This window comes from Zeugodacus cucurbitae, chromosome 6 (genome assembly GCF_028554725.1).
Source record: "Zeugodacus cucurbitae isolate PBARC_wt_2022May chromosome 6, idZeuCucr1.2, whole genome shotgun sequence".
NCBI lineage: Eukaryota > Metazoa > Arthropoda > Insecta > Diptera > Tephritidae > Zeugodacus > Zeugodacus cucurbitae.
The window spans coordinates 45,158,374-45,171,771 of NC_071671.1; the positions used below are offsets into that span (position 1 = coordinate 45,158,374).

General features: G+C 34.8%; 1 long non-coding RNA gene across 1 annotated transcript; it reads left to right on the forward strand.

The window, feature by feature from the left end:
* The first annotated feature begins 3,455 nt into the window (after nucleotides 1-3,455).
* On the forward strand, nucleotides 3,456-4,360 carry LOC128922873 (uncharacterized). Its single transcript, XR_008472066.1, has 3 exons — nucleotides 3,456-3,527; nucleotides 3,581-3,758; nucleotides 4,202-4,360. It is a non-coding gene; the product is annotated as an uncharacterized LOC128922873 (long non-coding RNA).
* Nucleotides 4,361-13,398: the final 9,038 nt, after the last annotated feature.

A 13,398-nucleotide genomic window follows, 5' to 3' on the forward strand; every position in this document is an offset into this window, starting at 1 on the left:
AGCTTTTCAATGAAATTCCCTCAAAGCTAGATGAGAGCCTGTGACTATAAAAGGCGTGCGAAATTATGCTTGAGCACAAATCAAGTTTGAAAACGGAGCGAGCGAGACCAACGGAAGGAGACAAAAAATCAAAATGCAAGCAGAATCTTCGACTCCCAATAAAGCGCAGACTGTATACTATTCAGTTATAGTGGAATTAGAAGGCTTCTTTACTTGTGACGTGTACGATTCAATATTCGTTAGCAGCACGCCGACTAAAATTGAAAATGTCCATATAGCCTGGAACGAAGTGGTGCCACATATGATGATACATCCAGATGGCACTGAGCGGCGTGATGGAAAGCGCATACCACGGAGGCGTTTGTTTTTGGACAATGAAGAAACTCAGAACGAAACGCAGCTGAAATCAGAATCAGCAATAAAATTTGATCTTGAACATATAGAAGTCGAACCAGAAGATCCAGATGCGACTGTGGTCTTTGTAGTAGAAGACCCGGATAATTATGATTTAAACAGCTACGAAACGGACGAAGAACAATGGAGATTTTTAAGTTAACTTTAGGTATTAGGTTATCAGTTAAATTAGCAAAGCTTCTGAAAAATTCGTGATAAATTAGATTTTAATACAATAAATACTCACAATATTAAATATTATACAATTTTCTTTTCATTCATTATCTACAACAAATATGGTAAATCTGGAATGAAGATTTGAACTTTGTTCATAAAAAACTGCATAAAGATCTCATAATCTTTATGAGATCCACGCCATAATCTTCTCCGAATAGGACGTTCAACATAACATAAAGCAAAGGATTCGTCTTTCAATCTATGAATCACCACAATTCAACAAGTCGTTTTCTTCTACAATACTCAGAAGCTATATTTGGCTGGGCCCACTCGTACTTTCCCCACTTCCTTTTTCAACTGTTTCACGCTGATAAGCTCTAGGTCATTTATTTCTAATACACTTGTATATATAATATTCGTACACCCACTTCGTACTGTTGCTCTCCCTTATTCAAACATTTTTTCACTTCCGATAAACACACATAATTTGGGGTTACATATATGCCATATTCACATACCCGTGTGTTTATACATTCACTCAATCCACTAATATGTTTCCACTCCCCATTCTCTGGGGTATAAACAACAACTTTGTGGTAATGCCCACAGTGCGATAAGACCCAGGACACAAGCGTTGTGCTGAACGTGCGTTTATTGAATTTTAAATATGTTATTTGTTGTTCGATAAGCTGGGCGAACAAGTGTCTTATGAATTTAGTAGTTTAGTATTAGTGAGAGTAAATAATTTTCGTAAAGGGAGATTACGGTATTACAAGACACGCTTTTTCGGGTATTACAAATGTGATAAATGCCAAACACAAGTGAATTGAAAATGAGGGTGCGTGGAAAGGCAATGTGGGATTAGAAAGGAAGTGATTGGGGTTACTACACAAAGAGATTTGATAAATAATTGCATGGAGGGAATTGACTAAATGTGTTTCAATTGATTTTTACAAGTGTTAGTGTGGATAACGCTAATAAAATTATGGAAAAATTAGCAATTTTAGAAGTCAATAAATCTATAAGGTCATTGTAATATACTAAAGGAAGCTAAGGTTTCTGAAATCTTAATTGCACTGAAAGAAGAGAAAATAAGGAGGAGAAAAATCTATACCATCAGAACAATCTGTGGTTTTTGAACAAAAATAGATAAAAGGGCTTTAAATTAAAGAAAAGAATCCTCTCAAGTTCTAGTGTCTTTTTCCAATAATCTTAACTTTTCCAATGAAAAACAACTTTGATTATTATCGTCTATTCACCAGGCAAGAATCCAGGAAGATATCAGATTATGATATTCATCTCAGTTATAATACACTCGCGAATATTTTAGTAAGAGCTCATTTCATTTGCCATTGATTGATTGGCCTTACTCTGAAGATATCTGTGACAGTATGTAAAATTGGACCAAGTCGACTTAAGTTATAGTGGGTGATTTCAGGAAACCACTTTCTGAATTTTTAGGAATCTAATGATTTATCATAATGCTAGATTTATCAGATAAGTTTTAATGTTCAATATATTACTTTTTAATTAACATTTGGCTCTACTTAAGGGGTTATATACAGTTAGAATTTTCAAAAAATCGATTTTTTTTATTTCATTTTCTTAATGTACATATATTTAAGAATACACACAGAAAATTTCATATCGTTCCGGTGAATATTTTCAAAGTTACAAGCAAATGAAAAATTTGAAAAGGCGTTTCAGAGTGCTTTTAAGTACAAAATAAATATATTTTTAGTAATTAATCGTAGATTTTTTCTCTCCGATAAATATTTTTTTATATTAACAATTTAAGGCCGAAATTTCGCCGAAAAAAGTTTTCTCAGAAAAAATTCTGGAAAACTCACTTTTTTCGGCCGTCTAACTGTATATGACCCCTTAATGTCCGTATACCCATCTGATTCTTGCGAGTGGTTTTTCGATTCATTCAAATAGATCCTATCCGAGTTTTTGGATATTTAGACTTGATCTTTTGAATTTTTAGGATTATCTCCTGAGGTTTCAGTTTTAACTTATTTGTAAAAAAACGTGATAGATGATATCAAAATTTAGACGAACAATAAGTACATATTAAATACTTGGAGCTATAATTTTGATTTTTGCAAATATTCTAGTATTATTGATGTGTTCTAGTACTTTTGCTGTAAGAATTGGTTTCAGTAAGTAAATATATATCGAAGGACCTTGATATGGGAACCAAGTAAAATAAAATGATAAATTATTGTATATTATTTTGTGAGTACGGTGATCCCTCAAAGCCCCACTTCAAAGCTCCTTTTGTAATTGTGAAAAGTCTAACATGAATAAAACTAGAAGCTCTGTAAAGCCTACAAAAAGGTGTAAGCGCGAATTATGTTAATATCTATAAACATACTTATTAATTTTAATAACGGCAACTAAACGGAATTATCGACCATAACGGAGATTAAATGCTTCACTATGAAAATATTTATGAAATTATGCTATTTAAAGAAATTTTATAAGAAAACTAAAGCCAATGCTAAACAATGCAATAATTGCATAAAACTAAAATGTATACCAACGAAAACAAACAGCATGAAGTCAGCCCCCTGAGCAAAATAACTCAATTTATAAATGGCCAATAAGGCGGAAAGCGCGCTGTGACCATTCACCAGCGCACACACAGCTAAGAAAATATATGCCCGGCATTAGAGGCTTTTAGCCGTGCTGCTTGTTGCCGTTTGAAAATTGTCGATTGGCCGCCGCTTGACTGACTATACTGTCTAACTGGTAGCCACTTACTTAATGGCGCTGACTGCACCAACTGTTCCAGCCACTCGCCAACCAACGGCTTTGGTGCGCAACTAATCGCTGGGCGGTCAAGTCACCTCGTAAAATTTTATCTATAATGGCCACTGAAGACTAAACGGCGCACATAGGAGCATTTACCCTCAAAAACCGGACAAAATTGAAAATTACAAAATTCAACGATGGTACTCAAAATTTATTTTTTTTGGTACCTAAATAACCGGTCTACAATGAACAGATCAAATGAATGACCTTCAGGCCGCTATATTGCCACACAAGTAGTCGAAACCTAGACTTCGTTCAGAACGCACATGATTATTCGCGAAACTCTCCATTGTTCTCGAGATTGTAAGTGGTTTTTTTTTATGCGTGAACGGAATTCTTGGAAATATTTGTTATGGATTCAGGACAGCATGGTATGCTTTTAATATTAATAATATAAAAATTAATTTAGTTAATGTACTATTATGTTTTATTCGAGAAAACAAGGAATCATTAAAAAAACTTAATTTTTCTTTTTAATTTTTTAGAAATTAGTGTTTTTGTTATAGTGTTGGGCAAAGTTGAGCTTTGATTTTTTTTTCTTAGTAAACTACAGGGTTTATACTTAACATATCAGCTTAAACATTTTCCCCGTCTTTCCCCCCCTGTAAAAAAAACGCGTTGAAAAAAGTTGATCAGTTGCAAAAAATTAGTACTGCTTTATTTTTTTTTTTTTAATTGAATACTGAAATCCTGCTAAATTAGTTTAGACGGGTGGGAAGAGGGTATACATTTTTCGAGTAGTACCCAAAATTACTGGAATTGAAAATGTGCAAGAAGTACATTAGGAATTTGTTCTATTATTTCGTTTTTTCAGGTTCAAAATCAAAAGTTATAGAGATGTCTCGAAAAACATTATATATGCCTTGTAGGGAAAGCGCTGCGAGAAAATGGGAAGATAAAACGTCATATATGGAAAAAAAGCTTCAAGAAATGATGAAGTGTCCAGAAGGCGAATTTCAAACTTTAAGTAATGATTTAATGAAGTAATGATTTGTCAAAAAATACGAATAATGGCTTAACGCTTCCATTTTAGTACCAATTGGACGCCGAATACAAACTCTGGGCGCCCAAGCATACAATTCCAAGAGTTGTCTGATCGTAGTAAACGCCGGAACACTAAAGACCTTCGCGAGCAGATACCTGTCCAGGAGCTTACTTACGCAGCTAGCGTTAGTCAAAGGATGTCAGGTAATGCTGCTGCGTCTAAACTTATAATAGACGTAACTTCTACACCTACAAGAGCCATAAAATACAAAAAAATAATAGAAGCTCAGAAGTATACAGGGAAAGGACTGGACTATTAATAGACATGCCAAAAGCTGGTTTCGGAAATTCTAATTCGGGTAACACATCTCGAAGATTCTTCAGCGATCCAGATTTAGCTGCTGAAATTACAGGAATAAAAAAAGATTTCATAATCAAACTTAAGGTCATTCTAGAAGCAATGTCATCTGTCCATAAAATTGATGTAATGAAATTTCAAATCTTTTGCAAAGATACAGCAAAAATGTACGTGGAGAACTACTCCTGGCATCCAATGACGCCCACTCTTCATAAAATACTTGCACATGGCCCAACAATCATAAAACACGCTATCTTACCTATCGGTCAGCTATCAGAAGAGGCAGCGGAGGTTCGAAACAAGCATTATCGTCTATATCGACAAGACTTTGCAAGAAAATTTTCACGGGTTCAGTGCAACCAAGATGTTTTAAACAGGCTTCTTCTCACATCTGATTCATTTTTAAGTTGCCAGCGAAAACGTCAGCGAAGCAAAAGCCAACGCTTCTTGAGTGAAACTATAAAGCTCTTCGAGTCACAGGAACCAGAGGTCCACATCGACACTGAAACAGGATTGCCTGAACATTCTGATGAATCAGAAGAGGCTTTGTAACAACACACACGGATGAGTTCTTCTTTTTTTGTTATAATTTTATTTTATCATTTTATTTGAATATATATTCAATATAAAATGTTCGGTTGCACCCGAAATTAGCCCTTCCTTACTTGTTTTATTTTAATATATTGCATTATTATATTCAATCATGCATTTTCATCCATAAAATCACTTAAAATAATTTTGTCCGGTTTTTGAGGGTAAATGCTCCTATGTGCGGCGGCTGGTTTTACGTGGTGAATGGTGCATTTGTGGACGCCAAGCGGCAAGCGTGCTTGCCCACAAACAAACTTACATAAATAAATATTGTATGTACGTCCACCGGTATGGTCCGAAATGTGATTGTCTCAATTCGTGTATGAAGCTGTATTCATATATATTCATACATGTAACTGCAAAGTAATTATACATTTTGCTATGTGATATAATTAAAACGAACCAGTAGCGTTTGCCGCTTGGTCGTTTGATAGCGAAATCATGATTTGGTGATTTGCGGTGAATTTGTTTTATTAAATGCATGCACATATGGTATACTGAGATATATAAATGGTAATTAGTTTAATGTTTGTTCGATTAAAATATCGAGCGCAGTGCGCTGTGTCATTAAAATTGAGATTATATCTTTGCAACTATTTTGTTGGTCGAACAGATTTACAAATTAAATGATGAAAGGCAATAAAATGGGAGTTGAATTGTAATAATTTTGTTATTAATTATATTTAATGACTGTTAACCAAAAATATTCAAGGGAGTGAATGGTCATCACTAATCTAATACTACGTTCGGATCGACATTGAAAACGTGTTTTCATTGAAAGAAATAGGTTTTCGTTTGAAAACTTGTCTTCATCCATGCAAAATCTGTCAAACGAAATCACAGTTTTCGCTAAAAACTTCTTGAAAACTTACATTCCACTCATTATAAACTATATCTGCTCTAGTTTAGACGATATTATTGGAAGACATATTTTGCCAGCTCTAAATTGTCATTTGATATTGTAAACAAATTCCACTACTTTGTCAAAATAATGGAGAAACAGAAATAAAAATAAGAAAGGAAGGGCTAAGTTCGCGTGTGACCGAACATTTTAGACTCTCGCAATTTATTTGTTTAATGTTATTAGCGTGTTTTCTTTTCTCTTCTCGAATGGTGACTTTTTATATTTCAACATTATACACATGCTGCATTATCTTTTTGAATGTGCTCCATTTTTTACATGATTAAAGAACAAAAAATGTCACCCTATTATGCTGGTCATCTCTCACTGACAATTTGATAACTAGAGTACAGGGCAGAATAAATTCAAAAAATTTTTGAGAAAAAAGCACTTTCAAATTACATGCAACTCGACTCATGTATTGGGCACAAAGTCCACTAGAAAACAAAAATCATTATATGAAAGATGGTGTAATTCCTGAAGTTTCATTAATATATCAGAAGTTTTACTCAAGTAAACGCTTGTACTGACAGACGGATTTTAACTCGTCTCGTCATCCTGATCATTTTGATATTTATAACCCGATATCGTTTAGTTTTATGACTTACAAACAACATGAGAACAAAACTTTCATATTTTCTTAGCAACACTTTGCGGGAGTATAAAAATGCTCAAATGTAATTAAACAAACAAGTAAGGAAGAGCTAAGTTCGGGTGTAACCGATTATTTTATACTCTCGCAATTTATTTATTTAACTTTATTTATATTATATAATACACAATTTGGCCCACATATTCGTCATATATATTGTATAACGTCCATTGAAAGTTGGAAACCATAATATTAGGTTAGAAGCACCGAGGTCCTCATGTTCGATATATGGGGCCTTGAAAACGTAGGGTCCGATTTCGGCGAGAATGGGGCTGCCACACTATAAAAGTAGTATTTATCCAAAGTTCTGTTCCTATATCTTCACTAGTGCTTACTTTATATATTGTAAAGTAAACGGTTCAGATCGTCTTCAAAGTTCTGGTATATAGGAAGTAGGCGTGGTTGTGAAGCGATTTTCATTAGTGAGATAACCCACTTTTAGTAATTTTCAACCTAACCTTTGTATGAGAGGTAGGCGTGGTTATTATCCGATTTCTTTCATTTTTGGACTGTATTAAGAAGTGGCTAAAAAAACGACTGCAGAAAGTTTGGTTTATATATCTCTATTGGTTTGCGAGATATGTACAAAAAATCAATTTGAGGGCGGGGCCACGCCCACTTCCCCAAAAAAATTACATCCAAATATGCCCCTTCATAGTGCGATCCTTTGTACCAAATTTTATTTCCATAGCTTTATTTATGGCTTAGTTATGAAGCTTTATGTGTTTTCGGTTTTCGCCATTTTGTGGGCGTGGTAGTAGTCCGATTACGCCCATTTTCGAACTTAACCTTCTTATGGTGCCAAGGAATACGCCTTCCAAGTTTCATTAAGTTATCTAAATTTTTACCCAAGTTACAGCTTGCACAGACGGACGGACGGACAGACAGACATTCGGATTTGAACTCCACTCTTCACCCTGATCATTTTGATATATATAACCCTATATCTAACTCGTTTAGTTTTAGGACTTACAACCAACCGTTATGTGGACAAAACTATAATACTCTCGTAGCAACTTTGTTGCTAGCAACTTTGTTGCGAGAGTATAATAAATTTGTGAATTGTCAATGAAAACGCATCGATAACACAAAATGTCGGTCAGAACGACTTTGGTTCCGCAATCCACAAATTGTGTTTTCAAGAGGTTTTCAATGTCGGTCCGAACGTAGTATAACTAATATCTTATAATCTACATATATAAAATAAAGATGGAATCTGTAGCAAAATATATATGAATTTAGAGTTTTGTTATTAAAGAGCGAAAGAGTAAGGGATTAGTCATTCACTTTCAATTTCATTAATTTTAGCTACTTGCTTGAACTCCATGCTCAAATTCCTCGGAGCCACGGAGCCCTTTAGAAGTAATAAACTTTTTTAACAACCTTCCTTAAAAAGACAGCACTGATTTTTTATTACGCTTTTCTATAGCTTTTATATGAAAAATCAAATTTTCAATTTTCTGTTCGGAAAAGAAATATTCAATGTGAGCTATTATTTTGTCCAGCTAGTGAATATACTAGTCTTTGGTGATCGCAATGTTGACTTTCTATTAATTACAACAGTTATTTTGTGACATCACCTAGTATGTAGGCACTAGCAACTTCATCTGCATGACTTAAATGGCAAACTTGGCTTAACATAACATTTGTAACACAACCGTAATTACATTAATCTTATAAGCTTATCTCAATTGGCTGCAATCAGAGTTTACAACTTTCCAGCTCAAACTCTTTAATCGTCGTCCCAAAATGGCATAAGACACCAGCAAGCAATTACTAGCCGTTCACTTACAAGTCTATTAATTGGTAACATCGCATAATTGATACAAATTAAAATAATTAAAAATCTAACAAATCAATTTGAAGGCAATCAACAACAAGACAAAAACTCAAAATACCACTGGCTTCAGCTGAACAAAACAACGGTTTTCACACATCTGTTGTGCCACATTTATAATTCCATGTTAGAGTGTTTCTTAAGTGTAAATGCGTGCATATATACTTATATACATTTACTTAAATATAATCAATATGTACATATGTATGTACATCTATATGCATTCATTTGTGGCATACATTTTTGCCTACATTTTCACGTCTGGTCAAATAGTTCTGCCAATTGGCCAACAATTACAAAAAGTCATGCCAAGACTTGTTGTTATTGTTGTTGTTTTTATTGAGCGTAATTTTCCATTTGACAATTAAGCATTTTCCGCGCAAAACAATTTTGGTATTGCATGCTGATCCCAAGGGAGGCGCAACCACATTTAGTTGCAAACAATTACGCTGCCGCATTGCTTGCCACAAACAGTGCGGTCACTTACATATGTACATATCAGCTATATACTATATATAGATCAGTTGGATATAGGCGAAAAGTTTCGCATTGCTGACATAGATTCTTCGGCACGCTTTGCAAAAGAGCGCTTTTAGCTCTATACTAACATACATATATGTATGTATATGACATAATATAGTATAGTATATAGATCGCTATGTCTTTTTTAATCATTTCATTACCTTCAATCAACTTTGGTCGACTTTTTTCCACACTTCTTCAATATTTATTTATTTATGCAGCGTGGAAAAACTCAGCATACGAGTATATATACATATATGTATGTATCTTCAATAGCCTCAATCAATGAAAAACACTTCCTTGGAATCCCACACGTTCGCTCGATTTGTCCAACTGTTATGTTTCAATGCGGTCTCATGTTGTGTTTTGCCTTGTTGCAAGTGGAATGCGAAATGCTTGTTGACAATTTTCGCACTGCCCCACAACCGCTGCAGATTGACTACTAATAATGTGGACCAACTACGCACCGCAATCACATACTCGTACAGTGGGTCGATTTGTTGCAAAAAAACAAAATGTGTGAATGGTAGTGTAACAATTGTTATGGTCATTCACTGCTTTTTCATTACGCCTAGAACCATATTAGGACGGTGGCATAAGACGCTGAGCGAAAAAAAGTGTTGAGTGGTGGTGGTCAGGCACTAAAGTCACTCAGAAATGGACAAATATTTAAAAAATATCTGGACGAAATGGAAACTTAAATTTTTGTACTCGACTCAAAGCTTTATTAAGCAATTCCATTTGGATCTAAATCTAAATCTTCTAAACTTGGCTCCAGTTCAATTCCTCCACTTATAAAAAAGTGTCTCTGATAAGTGCGATTAGATAATGTTTGTACATTGAGAACAGTCAGGCAAATACTTCACTGCCAACTCAATATAGATTGACTCCCATATCGAAACAAATACAATAAAAATACTCCCTCCTGCAATAGTCCTTCTGGTAGGTTTGAATTCGTTAAAAATAAAGAAATATTCCTCCATTTGTATGACTCCTTCAGCCTTTTCACATATCATATGTGTACAAATAAGGCAGTTAACAGAAACGAAACTCTGCGATAAGTAAATTCATCAAGAACACCATGTGGATCGTGACAACAGGAAGTACTAAAATATCAGGGAGTGTATCAAATTAACATTAGAACGCTAGCATAAAAGGTCAAGACGATCTTAATAGAAACAAAGTTGGCAAAACCTTAAGAGTTCGATACAAGTGCTGATGAAAACGCTACATTCCAATCATTGTAAATAGCATAAATCTATTAAATTATATTTTAATATTCGTAACAATATCAATGTTTGATTTTGATCACTTGAGGAGGAGGAGGGAATGATTTGAGGAGCTAAAATCTGAGGCACTTGTTTCAAAGGAGTAAATTTTGAGTTCGTATTACTAATTTTTAACTGAGTTGGTAACTCTATCGTAGAAAAGCAATGCACTGTATGTACTTAACCCGATTTATTTATGCGTAACTTTGCCTCAATTTCACACACAGACACTTCGGTACTCAAAAATATGTAATACATGGGTGCATTCCTATATGTGGTGACCAGCGGTTAACAGCTCCCACTGTTCCACTATTCCAATGTTTATTAGTTGCTCGCACCGCTTGCTGATCGCCATTCAAAGCGTTGAGTGTGGAATATTAATTGCATTCGTTTGCCGCTACGCACGCTCTGTGCGGACGTAATGATTTAATAAGTAAAGAAGTAAATATAATGCTCATCGTCAATTGACTAATGTCGAGGAGTGAAACAACTGGAAAGTCCAATAAGCTATTCGAAATAGGCTTAGAGCTCATAGGACACGCCTAGTTGTCGGTATGAAGCATTTTATTTTGATAACAGAAAGGATTTCGCGTAAATATTGTTGATCTTCAGGCTCTTAGAAGAATAATATAGAAGATATATATGTAAATATCTTAGAATTGTCGCTCAGCTAGACAGATTATATCGATCAAGTTCAGTACTATAGTTCATAGGATTTTTATCCATCTTTGATTGAAGAAATGCTAGAAATAGTATTTCACTAATCTGAACGAGTTCAGATTTATTTTAATTGAAGCTTTTTCCTACAGTTCAGAGTATCTTTGAAAACCCAAATGATATGTTGGACTCATGGATTATTTTATGAAGTCTCGAATAGAACATGAGTAGAATTCAATATTATTGTACAAATCTCCAAGTGAGTCTTGTTTTCTCGGAAATAATGAATTCGTAAGTAAGTACTTCTACTCTATAAGTAAATGTTCCTACTCCGTACCCCCTCTCTTGTTCTGCCTACACAAGATACCACCTGTTTTGCCCATCGATATTTTCTTAGTTCTCATGATGTAACAACCTGTCTTCTGATCAGTTCATACCTCATACCTTATTTCATAGGTCTATGTACAAATTCAACCACATCGCTTTGTAAAAGTTGTAAACAGAACGAAAATGCTGTTAATTTAAAATGTGTTACTGTTTTTTTTGTACAAATAACACATGACTAAGTACATGTAATTGTTACAATTTAATTGTACATTTTTTCACACATATAGCATATACGGATGTAGAGTATGTTTACTTACCTTACAATTGTCCCATCCGCGATAGTATGGAATTCATTAAAATTGTTGTTGTTACATTTTAGTGACATGTCGCAAAAGAAAAACAAAGCTTGGCAACTTGGCTTGGTCGCGACGATGCTTCATCGTTAATTGATGTTGTCTTCGGAACGCAATGAAATTTGTAAACACTTATGGTCAGTACACCGAAGTAAATCATTGTCGTTTGTGCTTGGCGAACAGATGTTGTACCGCTATGTTTGTCTGCAGTTAATTTATAAAAATGAAACTGATTCAAGCTCCATTGATTGTATGGCATGGGACCACACGAATTGACACTTTTGATTTTCCGCGTAAATGTGTGATTCGTTTCAAGGCGTTAAAGCGCTAAAAGGTTTTTAAAACATCCGCGTACTTTACAAGTTGCTTGTGAATTCGAACCGGACGGAAACGTCAATTTAGCTTAGAGTGCTAAATACAGACTGCTAATTCGATAATATTTTTATATTCTCGCAACAAATGTTGCTAAAGAGAGTATTATAGTTTTGTTCACATAACGGTTGTTTGTAACACCCAAAACTAAACGAGTTAGATATAGGGTTAAATATACCAAAGTGATCAGGGTGAAGAGTGGAGTTCAAATCCGAATGTCTGTCTGTCCGTCCGTCCGTCCGTCCGTCTGTGCAAGCTGTAACTTGAGTAAAAATTAAGATATCTTGATGAAACACACTTATTTCTTGGCACCATGGGAAAATTGCTTTCGAAAATGAGCAAAATCGGATCACTGCCACGCCCACAAAATGGCGAAAACCGAAAACACATAAAGTGCCATAACTAAGCCATAAATAAAGCTATGGAAATAAAATTTGGTATGAAGGATCGTATTATGAAGGGGCATATTTGGATGTAATTTTTTTGGGGAAGTGGGCGTGGCCCCGCCCCCTACTAAGTTTTTTGTACATATCTCGCAAACCAATAGAGCTATATAAACCAAACTTTCTGCAGTCGTTTTTTTAGCCACTTCCTAATACAGTCCAAAAATGAAAGAAATCGGATCATAACCACGCCCACCTCCCATACAAAGGTTAGGTTGAAAATTACTAATAGTGGGTTAACTCACTAACGAAAAACGTCAGAAACACTAAATTTCACATAAGAAATGGCAAATGAAAGCTGCACTCAGATTTTTTTACAAAATGGAAAATGGGCGTGGCGTCGCCCACTTATGGGTCAAAAACCATATCTCAGGAACTACTCGACCGATTTCAATGCAACTTGGTTTGTAATAGTTTCCTTACATTTCAATGATATGTTGTGAAAATAGGCCAAATCGCTTCACAACCACACCTACTTCCTATATACCAGAACTTTGTAGACAATCTGAATCGTTTACTTTACAATATATAAAGTAAGCACTAGTGAAGATATCGGTGCTGAACTTTGCACTAATACTATGTTAATAGTGTGGCAGCCCCATTCTAAAAATCGCCGAAATCGAACCATAGGTATTCAAGGCCCCATATATCGAACATGAGGACCTCGGTGCTTCTAACCTAATATTATGGTTTCCAACTTTCAATGGACGTTATACAATATATATGACGAATATGTGGGCCAAATT